This window comes from Salvelinus sp. IW2-2015, linkage group LG8 (assembly GCF_002910315.2).
Source record: "Salvelinus sp. IW2-2015 linkage group LG8, ASM291031v2, whole genome shotgun sequence".
Classification (NCBI taxonomy): domain Eukaryota; kingdom Metazoa; phylum Chordata; class Actinopteri; order Salmoniformes; family Salmonidae; genus Salvelinus; species Salvelinus sp. IW2-2015.
In genome coordinates this window covers 50,289,901-50,303,700 of record NC_036848.1, presented here as the reverse complement: position 1 = coordinate 50,303,700, position 13,800 = coordinate 50,289,901, and the positions used below count along the sequence as shown (strand labels likewise).

At 44.9% G+C, this 13,800-nt stretch overlaps 1 pseudogene; it reads right to left on the bottom strand.

Moving 5' to 3' along the window:
* Positions 1 to 7,917: 7,917 nt before the first annotated feature.
* On the bottom strand, positions 7,918 to 12,255 carry LOC139028183 (uncharacterized; annotated as a pseudogene).
* Between the last annotated feature and the right edge of the window lie 1,545 nt (positions 12,256 to 13,800).

Below are 13,800 nucleotides of genomic sequence, written 5' to 3'. Positions count from 1 at the left end.
CCCAATAGGTCCACAGACGACGCAATCGCAACCACACTGCACACTGCCCTGACCCATCTGGACAAGAGGAATACCTATGTGAGAATGCTGTTCATCGACTACAGCTCAGCATTTAACACCATAGTACCCTCRAAACTCGTCATCAAGCTCGAGACCCTGGGTCTCGACCCCGCCCTGTGCAACTGGGTKCTGGACTTCCTGACGGGCCGCCRCCAGGTGGTYAGGGTAGGTAACAACATCTCCACCCCGCTGATCCTCAACACTGGGGCCCCACAAGGGTGCGTTCTGAGCCCTCTCCTGTACTCCCTGTTCACCCACGACTGCGTGGCCATGCACGCCTCCAACTCAATCATCAAGTTTGCAGATGACACTACAGTGGTAGGCTTGATTACCAACAACGACGAGACGGCCTACAGGGAGGTGAGGGCCCTCGGAGTGTGTTGTCAGGAAAATAACCTCACACTCAACGTCAACAAAACAAAGGAGATTATTGTGGACTTCAGGAAACAGTAGAGGGAGCACCCCCTTATCCACATCGACGGGACAGTAGTGGAGAGGGTAGTAAGTTTTAAGTTCCTTGGCGTACACATCACGGACAAACTAAATTGGTCCACCCACACACACAGCGTTGTGAAGAAGGCGCAGCAGCGCCTCTTCAACCTCAGGAGGCTGAAGAAATTTGGCTTGTCACCAAAAGCACTCACAAACTTCTACAGATGCACAATCGAGAGCATCCTGTCGGGCTGTATCACCGCCTGGTACGGCAACTGCTACGCCCACAACCGTAAGGCTCTCCAGAGGGTAATGAGGTCTGCACAACGCAGCAATGGGGTCCGACCCAACCACTTGTAGGGTTCACAACAAGTTCGTCAAGGCAAAGAAAATGAACAGTGGAGATGCCGGTGCTACTGCAGAAATGTTGCTGCTGGCTTGTTCGGCACGTGACTCCTGGGGATACAAAGCAACATGCATTCTTCACCACAGGGGGAGATATGTTGTATTTTCTATTGGAGTTGATGAAAAGAGTAGCAATGTTTTGCTAACAATAGTTAGAGTTAGCTACTTGGCTGGCTAGTGGCTAGCTAGTCTGGCAGCATACTCCTACAGAGAAAGCAAGCCAACAAACTGAAGATCTTCAAAACTTTTGATCAAACATAATTTTGTCAGAGAAAGAAATTCATAAGATTCCCACATTGGTAACACCAAAGTTTGGTAGCAAGTCAAAATATTGCCAACTTTTGAGCAGAGTTGAGTAACTAGGTCAGGCCAGGCCTACTCAACTCAACTCAAATGTTTGCAACATATAATATTGTAGTCTCTGTTAATGATATTTCATGTTCATTATTGTTTTGGATCTGTACTAAATAACCCTCTACTTTTTTATTTTCAAGACATAAACACCAATGAATGTAAATGCTTGTAAATATGTTATTGTGGCAAGATTACACGATTTTAGGCTACAACGGTCACAAATATGTTTTGAAACCCCTACTGACCACTACTAGTCCTTGTCTGAACATTACCTTTTTTCAACTCTCTATGTCTTGATTCTGTGCCAGTTAGTGCAGTGGCCCAAAATAGACTATGTTCTGTGGTGTGCTGTTATTTCAAGGCCCCGGTATTGGGAATTTGAGATTCCTAGCAGGGCTAGAAGTAAGTAGAAGTCAATCCAAGGTTGTATACTAAGCATTTGACTTCCTGTTGCTGGTTGACATCAGAAGCTCAGGTTCAATCTGCCCTTGAGCAAGGCACTTTACAACTAACCAGCTTTAAGTGCGTCATAATATGGTAGACCTTCTGCTTCAACTTCTCCAACCTGTGTGGGTATGTATGTATTTTCCATGGGGTTGAGATAAAGAAGAACAAATTTATTTTGGACATTCCTGGACATTGGACAATAAACTTTTTTGCAGGTCCCAACCTTAAATGCTCAGACTTTTAGAGAAGAACACACATTGCATGAATACAATAGAACCAACTAGTTCTATAAGACTATAACAGAATTCTAGAAGAACAATATAACAGAATACCTGCTGAAAAGAGGCTAAATTGTAGATGGTTGAATACACAGAAAACAAAATAACAATTTTCTCCAGTTATGCTGTAACGTCCTGACCAGAGTTCTTATGTGTTTTGCTTGTTTAGTGTTGGTCAGGACGTGAGCTGGGTGGGAATTCTATGTTGTGTGTCTAGTTTGTCTGTTTCTGTGTTCAGCCTAATATGGTTCTCAATCAGAGGCAGCTGTCAATCGTTGTCCCTGATTGAGAATCATATATAGGTGGCTTGTTTTGTGTTGGGGATTGTGGGTGGTTGTCTTCTGTCTTTGTGTTCTGCACCAGATAGGACTGTTTCGGTTTTCACATTTCTTGTTTTGTTGTTTGTAGTGTTCACGTATTCTTTATTAAATCATGTTGAACACTAGCCGCGCTGTGTTTTGGTCCTCTCCTTCACCCCAGGAAGAAAGCCGTTACATATGCTGTTAACATATGTGGTATTACTGTCTTCATAACATACATCTAGTTTGCAGACGACACAACAGTGGTAGGCCTGATTACCAAAAACAAGACAGCCTATAGGGAGAAGGTGAGGGCCATGGTGGAGTAGTGCCATTGAAAATAAACTCCCGCGACATAAAACAAACCGAAGGGGCTGATCGTGGACTTAGGGAGACTGCAGAGGGAGCACACCCTCATATACACTTTGACGGGGCCGCGGTTGAGAGGGTGAAAAGCTTCAAGTTCCTCAGTGTGCACATCACTGACTACCGCTTGGAACGGCAACTGCACTGCTCTCCAGAGTGTGGTGCGGTCAGCCCAACACATTACCGGGGGCACATTGCCTGCCCTCGAGGACATCTACAGCACCCAGTGTCACAGGAAGGCCAAGAAGATCATCAAGGACCTCAGCCACCCGAGCCCTGGTCTGTTAACCCCGCTACCATCTAGAAGGCGGAGACAGTACAGGTGCATCAAAGCTGGGACAGAGAACCTGTTTTTCAGTCTCTATCTCCAGGCCATCAGAAGGTTAAATAGTCACCACTAGCCGGCCTCTGCCCAGTACCTTGCCTTTAACTTTAGTCACTGTTATTTGCCGGCTACCACCCAGTACTCTACCCTGCACCTTAGAGATTGCTGTCCTATGTACTGTACATAGTCATTGAACGCTAGTCACTTTAATAATGTTTACATACTGTTATACTCACTTCATATGTATATACTGTATTCTAATCAAGGCTCATCATATATAGCTACTGCTGTACACACCATCCTCTATTCATATACTGTCCATAATGTCTATACACACCTTCATATATTACTACTGCTGTACACACCTCTTCTATTCATATACTGTCCATACACATCATATACTGTACGTACACTACCGTTCAAAAGTTTGGGGTCACTTGGACATGTCCTTGTTTTTGAAAGAATAGCACATTTTTGTCCATTAAAATAACATCAAATTGATCCGAAATACAGTGTAGACATTGTTAGTGTTGTAAATGACTATTGTAGCTGGAAACGGCAGATTTTTTAATGGAATATCTACATAGGCGTACAGAGGCCCATTATCAGCAACCATCACTCCTGTGTTCCAATGCCACGTTGTCTTAGCTAATCCAAGTTTATCATTTTAAAAGGCTAATTGATCATTAGAAAATTATTTTGCAATTATGTTAGCACAGCTGAAAACTAGCCTCCTTTAGACTAGTATCTGGAGCATCAGCATTTGTGGGTTCGATTACAGGCTCAAAATGGCCAAAAACAAAGAACTTTCTTCTGAAACTCGTCAGTCTATTCTTGTTCTGAGAAATGAAGGCTATTCCATGCAAGAAATTGCCAAGAAACTGAACATCTCGTACAACACTGTGTACAACTCCCTTCACAGGACAGCGCAAACTGGCTCTAACCAGAATAGAAAGAGTAGTGGGAGGCCCCGAGGCACAACTGATAATGGGCCTCTGTACACCTATGTAGATATTCCATAAAAATAAAAAGCCGTTTCCAGCTACAATAATCATTTACAACATTAAACAATATCTACACTGTATTTCTGATCAATTTGATGTTATTTCAATGGACAATTGTTTTTTTCTATTCTTTAAAACAAGGACATTTCTAAGTGACTCCAAACTTTTGAACGGTAGTGTATATACTGTATTCCAGACTCTGACATTGCTCACTCTAATATTTCTGTATTTCTTAATTCCTTTATTTTTATTTTTAGGATTTGCGTGTATTGTTAGGTATTACTGCATTGTTGGAGCTAGGACCATAAGCATTTCACTACACCCGCGATAACATCTGCAAAATATGTGTACGTGACCAATAACATTTGATTTACATATTGTTCCCTGCTCATAATTAGCCCAGATTCCTACAAGCCCACTCAAGTTCAAGAGTTTCTGGTAGTTGTGAGGTAAATGTTGTTACTGGACCAAAAATTGTATTTTTCATTAGACATAACCACGTTACAACACACTGGGGTTGTGTAGTTGTGCAATTTTTATCCAATTTAAAAAGCCAACAGCCAGGGAGATCTCATAAGCCTTGGACTAACCATCTTTCACATGTAAACTAATGGGATTACATTTCATGAGAAGGAAGTTGGAAGGAAAAATTTACAAAAGCTGGAGGCTATAATTTGAATAATCAATCATAAACTGCAATTTTGGTACCATCTTTTGAGCGCACAGTTTTTTTATTTAACCAGGTAGGCCAGTTGAGAACAAGTTCTCATTTACAACTGCAACGTGGTCAAGATAAAGCAAAGCGACACAACAGAGTTACACATGGAATAAACAAACATACAGTCAATAACACAATAGAAAAAAGTATATATACAGGGTGTGCAAATGGCGTGAGGAGGTTAGGCAATAAATAGGCCATAGTAGCGAAGTAATTACAATTTAGCAAAGGAACACTGGAGCGATAGATGTGCAAGTAGAAATACTGGTGTGCAAAAGAGCAAAAAGTAAATAAAACACAATATGGGGATGAGGTAGGTAGATTGGATGGGCTATTTACAGATGGGCTGTGTACAGCTGCAGCAATCGGTTAGCTGATGTTTAAAATTAGTGAGGGAGATAGAAGTCTCCAATTTCAGCAATTTTTGCAATTCCTTCCAGTCATTGGCAGCAGAGAACTGGAAGGAAAGGCGGCCAAAGCAGGTGTTGGCTTTGGGGATGACCAGTGCAATGTACCTGCTGGAGCGCGTGCTGTGGGTGTTGTTATCGTGACCAGTGAGCTGAGATAAGGTGGAGCTTTACCTAGCAAAGAGTTATAGATGACCTGGAGCCAGTGGGTCTGGCGACAAATATGTAGCGAGGGCCAGCCAACGAGAGCATACAGGTCGCAGTGGTGGGTGGTGTATGGGGCTTTGGTGACAAGACGGATGGCACTGTGATATACTGCATCCAATTTGCTGAGTAGAGGGTTGGAGGCTATTTTGTAATTGACATCGCCGAAGTCAAAGATCGGTAGGCTAGTCAGTTTTACGAGGGTATGATTGGCGGCGTGAGTGAAGGAGGCTTTGTTGCGAAATAGGAAGCCGATTCTAGATTAAATTTTGTATTGGAGATGTTTAATGTGAGTCTGGAAGGAGAGTTTACAGTCTAGCCAGACACCTAGGTATTTGTAGTTGTCCACAAGTCAGAACCGTCCAGAATAGTGATGCTAGTCGGGCGGGCAGGTGCGGGCAGCGATCGGTTGAAYAGCATGCATTTAGTTTTACTAGCACTTAAGAGCAGTTGGAGGCCATGGAAGGAGTGTTGTATGGCATTGAAGCTCGTTTGGAGGTTTGTTAACACAGTGTTCGAAGAAGAGCCAGATGTATACAGAATGGTGTCGTCTGCGTAGAGGTGGATCAGAGAATCACCCGCAGCAAGAGCGACATCGTTGATATATACAGAGAAAAGAGTCAGCCCGAGAATTGAACCCTGTGGCACCCCCATAGAGACTGCCAGAGGTCCGGACAACAGGCCCTCCGATTTGACACACTGAACTCTATCTGAGAAGTAGTTAGTGAACCAGGCGTGGCAGTCATTAGAGAAACGAAGGCGGTTGAGTCTGCCGATAAGAATACGGTGATTGACAGAGTCGAAAGCCTTTGCCAGGTCGATGAAGACGACTGTCTTTTATCTATGGCGGTTATGATATCGTTTAATACCTTGAGCGTGGCTGAGGTGCACCCGTGACCAGCTCGGAAACCGGATTGCACAGCTGGGAAGGTACGGTGGGATTCGAAATGGTCAGTGATCTGTTTATTAACTTGGCTTTTGAAGACTTTAGAAAGTCAGGGCAGATATAGGTCTGTAACAGTTTGGGTCTACCGTGCCACCCTCTGAAGAGGGAGATGACCGCGGCAGCTTTCCAATCTTTAGGGATCTTGGATGATACGAAAGAGGTTGAACAGACTGGTAATAGGGGTTGCAACAATGGCGGCGGATCATTTTAGAAAAGTTACTGTGTTGTGCCCAGGGATGGACTGGCCATATGGCAGTTCGGGCAAATGCCAGAATGGCTGGTCAATCTTTAGTCAGTGGGCTTAACTTATTTGTGTTTCAACTCACGATAGTATATCAATAGCATTCCACAATAATGAGATCATTCCATTATTCTTTGAACATCATTACAGTACATGTTCACTGACCCAAAGAGCCTGCATGTCATTGCATGGCAACAACCATAGGAGTTAGCTACCCACTGGGCACCCAGTGGTTGAAACAACTTTGTTTCTTCGTCATTTTAATTAAATTAACCAATGTGGAATAGATGTTGAATTGACGTCTCTGCCCAGTGGGTTTACAGCACCAACAGATCTGGGACCAGTATCACTACTTCCGCCGAGGTCGGTCCCTCTCCTTGTTCGGGCGGGGTTCGGCGGTCGACGTCACCGGTCTTCTAGCCATCGCCGATCCACCTTTCATTTTCCATTTGTTTTGTCTTGTTTTCCCGCACATCTGGTTTGCATTCCTTCATTACTCGTCTTGCATATAACCCTCTGTTTCCCCTCATGTCTGTGTGTGGAATTGTTATGTGTAAATGTATGTGTACTCCAGGCTGGTTTGCGCCTGGTTATTGTAACCCGTGTGTATTTAGTTTTAATAAAGCCTCAATAAAGGGCTCAGTTTTCTACCCATTTCTGCTCTCTTGCGCCTGACTTCCCTGCAGCCAGTTACAACCAGGCTACATCTGAAATATGTGTTAAGATAGGAATGTTTTTATGATAACTTATCCAACTTAGGAGTACAAATTTAGGAGTACTATAGCATCGTAATATGCTGTATACACAATACAGTATGTCCAAGTGATAAATTATCGGGGAAACAGATTAGCCTACAGAAGCAAGAGTATTGAATGGCTGTGTTGCTCCCAGAAGGAAACTGTAAATAAGGTTTCTCTTTCTTCCTCACCCTTCCCTTTGTCTGATAGCTCTTCACTTCCCTAAACAGTGCAATCATTGACTGACTTCCTGGTGAATCACGGAAGACTGGCAGAGCAGAGTAAATTGAGCTGCATTGATTGAAGAGTAGCTCTGGTCCAGGGCGTTAGTACACGTTTAGTGTAGGAACCAGTGGTATAGTAGAGGGTAAATGCAAGTCAACGCAGTTTACCCACCGTTTGAGGAAAAATGCAATGTAAAAAAATAGGAAGTGTTACTTTTTTCACCGAGATGGCAGGACCTCTATTTACATGGTAAATCTACATTGCAGAGTACGTAATTATACTGCTCACGTTCCAGAAAACTTACATTTACATTTAAGTCATTTAGCAGACGCTCTTATCCAGAGCGACTTACAAATTGGTGCATTCACCTTAATTGGAAATTATCCCCCCCCAAGTGGGGGGAAACCATTTACAATAGTGCATCTAACTCTTTTAGGGGGGGGGGTTCGAAGGATTACTTTATCCTATCCTAGTATTCCTTAAGAGGGTGGGGTTTCAGGTGTCTCCGGAAGGCGGTGATTGACTCCGCTGACCTGGCGTCTGAGGGAGTTTGTTCCACCATTGGGGTGCCAGAGCAGCGAACAGTTTTGACTGGGCTGAGCGGGAACTGTACTTCCTCAGAGGTAGGGAGCGAGCAGGCCAGAGGTGGATGAACGCAGTGCCCTTGTTTGGGTGTAGGGCCTGATCAGAGCCTGAAGGTACGGAGGTGCCGTTCCCCTCACAGCTCCGTAGGCAAGCACCATGGTCTTGTAGCGGATGCGAGCTTCAACTGGAAGCCAGTGGAGAGAGCGGAGGAGCGGGTGGACGTGAGAGAACTTGGGAAGGTTGAACACCAGACGGGCTGCGGCGTTCTGGATGAGTTGTAGGGGTTTAATGGCACAGGCAGGGAGCCCAGCCAACAGCGAGTTGCAGTAATCCAGACGGGAGATGACAAGTGCCTGGATTAGGACCTGCGCCGCTTCCTGTGTGAGGCAGGGTCGTACTCTGCGAATGTTGTAGAGCATGAACCTACAGGAACGGGTCACCGCCTTGATGTTAGTTGAGAACGACAGGGTGTTGTCCAGGATACACGCCAAGGTTCTTAGCACTCTGGGAGGAGGACACAATGGAGTTGTCAACCATGATGGCGAGATCATGGAACGGGCAGTCCTTCCCGGGAGGAAGAGCAGCTCCGTCTTGCCGAGGTTCAGCTTGAGGTGGTGATCCGTCATTCCACACTGATATGTCTGCCAGACATGCAGAGATGCGATTCGCCACCTGGTTATCAGAAGGGGGAAAGGAGAAGATTAATTGTGTGTCGTCTGCATAGCAATGATAGGAGAGGCCATGTGAGGATATGACAGAGCCAAGTGACTTGGTGTATAGCGAGAATAGGAGAGGGCCTAGAACAGAGCCCTGGGGGACACCAGTGGTGTGAGAGCACGTGGTGCGGAGACAGATTCTCGCACGCCACCTGGTAGGAGCGACCTGTCAGGTAGGATGCAATCCAAGCGTGGGCCACGCCGAGATGCCCAACTCGGAGAGGTGGAGAGGAGGATCTGATGGTTCACAGTATCGAGGCAGCCGATAGGTCTAGAAGGATGAGAGCAGAGGAGAGAGAGTTAGCTTTAGCAGTGCGGAGCGCCTCCGTGACACAGAGAAGAGCAGTCTCAGTTGAATGACTAGTCTTGAAACCTGACTGATTTGGATCAAGAAGGTCATTCTGAGAGAGATAGCAGGAGAGCTGGCCAAGGACGGCACGTTCAAGAGTTTTGGAGAGAAAAGAAAGAAGGGATACTGGTCTGTAGTTGTTGACATCGGAGGGATCGAGTGTAGGTTCTACAGAAGGTTCTACAGAACTTACACATGCTTTTCATTTCCTATGTTCCAATTCTCTCTCCTTTCTCCAAAAGTGTGAACCTTTACAAATTTGAAAGGAAATGACTGGTTTGAGTAAAATGGTGGAAATGGCCACTAGCCCATGCCTCCACTAATCCAATGCTTTAAGGATTATGGGAAGAAAGGTTATTGAACTAGTGCACGTTTCAGGAGAAAGGATATACAGTATTAATAAGAAGCACCCATGGTCATTTTCAGTAGTTTTTACACAATGTGGTCTCATTCACCAGCTGAAAAAGCCTGGTACATTGTGTGAGGCTACCATCGGTGTATTTCTTTTTTTAATAATTCATTCATATTTAATGGCATAAAGTAAGCATTATCTTCCTCTCGGGAAATGAGGGTGAGACTACGCAACATACAGTATAGGCCTATTAGTAGAAGTAGATAATGTATTGATGACAAGTGGATATACACAGTAGCCACACACACACACGATGGACTGCAGCCAGAACCGTCACTTGCACTTCAAGTTCTCAAACTCGCTCCTCTATTAATTCCACATTTTCGGACTAAAACATTCTGAATATGACCCAGCCCCATAGTCCGCCAGATGGCGCTTTTCTCAGATTGTTGTGACTTCATTGAGGAAATCCACTTTGCTTCTGTTTATTATTGTGTGTGTGAAAGATTAGTGGAATCTGTGTGGGTAGCTGGCAGTGAAGGTGAACAGGTGGTCCCGTGTCAGGTGACAGAGGAATGGCAGGAATTCCTTTAACCATAATGTGATATATTTACTGAGTAGTCTGTGCTGCACAACAAAGGAAACAGAACAACATGTATCCAATCAAATTCATAATCACAAAAATCAAATCATACCAATCAGTTCATTATTAACATAATTAGGGAATTCAGCAATCCAGTTCATTAAGAAGTCAATAGGAAACATCCTTGAGTCATTTAGGCTCGTAACTATTTATCATAATCATGAGAAGAATTAAACAGTGATTCAATCTATAACCCCCATCACTTTGATATCAGAATTGATCAGTTCAGCAAACAATGACGTTTCTTATTTCACCCTTTCAAGTTTGTCTTCATATGTACATGTAATTTCATTACATATTAACCATATATCGATGGCATAATTGGCCTGTGATGATCTGTAGAGCCGTGATCATTGACCATTCACATTACACAATAGGTTTGAAGCGTGCTCTCCAAGCCACGCTCCGCGGTAATGACTATAAACAATAACTGATGGCCCACTCTCCCAATCGCAACAGATAGTTCAGATGAAAGGTAACAGATGAAAGGTAACAGATTCGGTGGATTTACGTGGATTCATGGACGCACAGAACTTCTGGATTAGATGGAGTTAAGGAAGAGAAAGCAGCGAGATCGAGCGATGGCGATTTCCTCCTTTTATGGAATTGAGATCTGTCGGACATTTCTACCTGACCTAATTAAAGCGCCCCTGGTCCAGCTGAGCAAGTGGCCATGAATTAAAGGATTCATCTGTAGGCCATGGAGAGGACAACAATCTGTAGGCCATGGAGAGGACAACAATCTGTAGGCCATGGAGGAGGACAGCAATATGTAAGGCCATGGATGAGGACAACAATTCTGGTAAGTCAGGGAGAGGACAACAATCTTGTAGGCGTTGGAGAGGACAACAACTGTAGGCCGTGGAGAGGACAAAACAATCTGTAGGTCATGGATAGGACAACAATCTGTAGGGCCATGGAGAGGACAACAACTGTAGCCCATGGAGAGGACTAACAATCTGAGTTCATGGAGAGGAAACAATCATGTAGGCCATGGAGAGGACAACACATCTGTAGGCCGTGAGAGGACAAGAATCTGTAGGCCGTGGCAGAGGACAAAGAATCTGTAGGCTCATGGAGAGGCAACCATCTGTAGGTCATGGAGAGGCCAAACCATCTGTAGGTCATGGAAGGCCAACCATCTGTAGGCCATGGAGAGGCCAACCATCTGTAGGCCATGGAGAAGGCCAACCATCTGTAGGTATGGAGAGACCAAACAACCGTAGGCCATGGAGAGGGACAACAATCTGTAGGCCATGGAGAGGACAAAAATCTGTAGCGTGGAGAGGACAAGAAATCTGTGGCCGGGAGCGGACAAGAATCTGTAGGCCATGGAGAGGCCAACCATCTGTAGGTCATGGAGAGGCCAACAATCCGTAGGCCATGGAGAGGACAACAATCTGTAGGCCATGGAGAGACCAGGTCAACAATTTGTAGGTCATGGAGAGGACAACAATCTGTAGGTCATGGAGAGGCCAACAATATGTCGGCCATGGAGAGGACAACAATCTGTAGGCCATGGAGAGGACAACAATATGTTGCCTCAGCCTTTTTTGTTGTAGAACGGCCTCTACATTCATAGCCTCGCAAATATCTTTGGCTGATGTTTGTGCAGTCATAAAGACTGTTGACCTGTAGTTGCTGAGACCTCTCTCTGTCTTTCTGAGACTGACTGCAACATCCACATGCATACTGGGAGACTGCATCATCTTGCTCACATGTTGGATCTGGCTAAAGATGTCATACCACACCACTGTACAGATGCTGAAGCGGTATGATCCCACCTCCTCTGACAAGGACTGGGCCTCAATCTTTATCACAGGGTCTTTGGTTTGATCCCTCACCTCAATCAGTGCCTCTCTCACCGCTACTGCCGGATACCTCAGTGGCTTGAAACTCTTACCTTTACTCTCCCACCTTGTCTTAGTCCACATCTTCAAAGTGATGTCCACATGTTTTTTCAGGATGGCCCATCGCTGTGTGGAGGCTGAGAACAAGGTGTACAGTTTGTATAAGATGCCAAAGTAACCTGTGGCATCGACAGAACTTTTAGCAGCATCAGCCACAACCAGGTTCAATGTGTGAGCTCCACATGGCACAAATAGAGCTCTTGGATTCAATTCCAGGAGTCTGGCTTGGACACCTTTGTTTTTGCCTCTCATGTTGGCACCATTATCATACGACTGTCCTTGTCACGCCCTGATCTGTTTCACCTGTCCTTGTGCATGTCTCCACCCACTCCAGGTGTCGCCCATCTTCCCCATTATCCCCTGGGTACTTATACCTGTGTTCTCTGTTTGTCTGTTGCCAGTTCATCTTGTTTGTCAAGTCAACAAGTGTTATGTTTCTCAGCTCCTGCTTTTCCCCAGTCTCTCTTTTCTCACCCTCCTGGTTTTGACAATTGCCTGTCCTGACTCTGCCTGCCTGACCACTCTGCCTGCCGTCTGGTGCCTTTGCCCCTACTCTGGATTACAGACCCCTGCCTGCCTTGACCTGTCGTTTGCCTGCCCCTGATGTTGTAATTAACATTGTTACTTAAACACAGTCTGCACTTGGGTCTTACCTGAAACGTGATAGTCCTCTGCAGTCCTCAAAAGGAATGTTTAGCTCCTCTAATCTTTTGAGAATCAGGGATGCCAAATGTTGGCTCGTGGACTCCTCTGCCTCCAAAACCCCCATAAAATGTTCCTTTATGTGGGGCTCCTCCTTCAGTGACACAATTCTAATCACAACTGACAACTGTTCAGTGTGGCTGACATCTGAGGTGCAATCTAGAATGATTTTGCCAGCTTGTTGTCACTCACCATTATTGAATTGACCTTGCTGCTCAACAAATCAATGAGTTCATTCTGTATTTGGTGGCCAAGGTAGCTGGTGGTGTGACTCAAGGTCCGTTTTTGGACACAGTTAAGGTGCTCTTTCATGACTACATCAAATTGTGCCTTCAGTTCAACCTCTTTGAGGATATTTCCATTTGATGGAGAGTACAGTGTTTCTGTGTGTCCCCTTAGTGCCAGGTTTCTAATTGCCATAGACTGCACAATAGCAGTCAGACGTGTCAACACCTCTCTCCATCTTATCCTCCCAGCCTCCATAAGTGCCATCTCATGCTTATCAATTGTTTCCACTTTTTTGATCCTCATTTCCAGTTCTTTCCATGTTTTCATGCAGTTTTTGGTGTTCTGGACTGCTGTTATGTGAAGTCAGCAAAGAACTTGCATGTTTCCAGTCTGTCAGTCCTGAGTTTGCTAAATTCATTTTCTTCTTAGAAAAGAGTTTGCAACAGAAGCAGAAGAGGCTGTTGTTTCTTTCAGAATACACCAACCAACTTCTAGGGAAGTTCCCAAGGTCTTCCTGAAACACTGGTGGTGGCAACTTCTTCCATTTTTATTTTTTACCTTTATTTAACTAGGCAAGTCAGTTAAGAACAAATTCTTATTTTCAATGACAGTGGCAGAAAGACAGATTTGTACCTTGTCAGCTTGAATTGAACTTGCAACCTTCCGGTTACTAGTCCAACGCTCTAACCACTAGGCTACCCTGCCGCCCCCATCACTCTCATTCCTTGGGAAAACAAAGTCAGCTGGTACCTCACTTGGTCATCTGCAAACTAGTTGTGTTCAAATTCTGTCAGTCAGAACTGAAGGCCAGTCAGCAGGGTCTGTAGACAGTGGTTCATCCTCAGCAGCAGGATCTGGTGGGGATGC